At 34.5% G+C, this 822-nt stretch overlaps 1 protein-coding gene across 1 annotated transcript in view; it reads right to left on the reverse strand.

Annotated features, from left to right (window-relative positions):
• LOC110033416 (anaphase-promoting complex subunit 6) overlaps positions 1–822 on the reverse strand; it is a 111,974-nt gene that overhangs the window by 48,841 nt on the left and 62,311 nt on the right. The gene's annotated exons all lie outside the window — the stretch shown is intronic.

Here is an 822-nt window from a genome sequence, read left to right on the forward strand (position 1 = left end):
AGAATCGAGTGAGATATTAACGTTTGAAGGTGGACGGCTCTCGGGATGAACCAGACGGAGACGAAGGTTGTGAACCGTCCGATCGCGCGTGTATCGATCGAAAGTCCTGATCGCGTCGGACAGAGATCTCGTATATGAGTCAGCGCTGACGCGGATGGCGGTGGCAAACCAGAGCGCGACACGTGGCATTTCGGAACCGCCCATAATTTCGGAACCGCTCATGATCCAGTCAGCGCGTGGGTTTAAGTAGAAAATTATGGGATTTAAAAAATTCAGAAAATACCCCTAAATGAAAATACTCCTAAACTTCAAAAATTCATAACTTTTCATAGAAAACTCATAAAAATAAAATAAAAATACTCTCTTGCTCAGTGAACAGAGGAGAATCATATGAAATTATTTTCACATTAATTTGATACATAAATTATTTTTAAAAAATGAATTATGGTTAGGGGTTTTTCAATTCTCCATTCATATTGGATTATCACCTTAACCCCAAATTTTTATATGTTGTAGCCTCTGTCTAGGTGCATAATTTGAGCATTTTTCCAAAGACATAAGAGATCTCTAGACAGAGATTTTAATTTTCTAAGTTTTTATACATTTTCTATTCAAAAAATTATAAAAAATTTTATGTGGGTTTGAAAATTCTACTGGCTTAAAAAATTCTACAAAAATTCATGTAAGCTCCATATGGCTAGAGTAGTCATAGGAAATAATTTCATGATTTTTAAGAATCAAAACATCACTGTTTTGAGCAAACCCTAATTTGCTTAAAACATTTAATTTGAAGCACACAGAGATTAAAATCACTTGATTTTT

This window comes from Phalaenopsis equestris, unplaced genomic scaffold, assembly GCF_001263595.1.
Source record: "Phalaenopsis equestris unplaced genomic scaffold, ASM126359v1 Scaffold001174, whole genome shotgun sequence".
NCBI lineage: Eukaryota > Viridiplantae > Streptophyta > Magnoliopsida > Asparagales > Orchidaceae > Phalaenopsis > Phalaenopsis equestris.